This window comes from Seriola aureovittata, chromosome 15 (assembly GCF_021018895.1).
Source record: "Seriola aureovittata isolate HTS-2021-v1 ecotype China chromosome 15, ASM2101889v1, whole genome shotgun sequence".
NCBI lineage: Eukaryota > Metazoa > Chordata > Actinopteri > Carangiformes > Carangidae > Seriola > Seriola aureovittata.
The window spans coordinates 17,597,039-17,597,522 of NC_079378.1; positions in this window are offsets into that span (position 1 = coordinate 17,597,039).

Sequence of the window (484 nt, forward strand, 5' to 3'; positions counted from 1 at the left end):
AAACTTCATGGCAATCCATAGTTGTCATATCTCACTTAAGTGAAACACAGTGAACAAAATTAAAGAAAAAAATACTTAATTTTATGACCAACCATAAACATACCACATTCAAATAATCAAAGTTTATTTATATCTGATTGGTTGGTGCGGTCATATAAAACTGGACACTACACAGCTGCTTACACTCCGGTTACCAGCCCACTTCACTCACACTCAGTGACTTGACTCTGATGAGAAAAGCCTGGTTTTAGTTTTAGTTAATCCATGAGATTTAATCTGATAGATTTATTAGGCTCCTTTCAAATTGTGGTTTTTGTGATTATTTATTGTCAGTCATTTGCAATCACCTTCTAGATGTAGTGGTTTAAAATTAAATACATTATGGGCTTATGTATTATTAGATTCTATGGCTTTAGTTTTAGATAACATAAAACAATGAATTTTACATCTCACAGTCCTAAAGGACACTCATAGAGGACTCCTG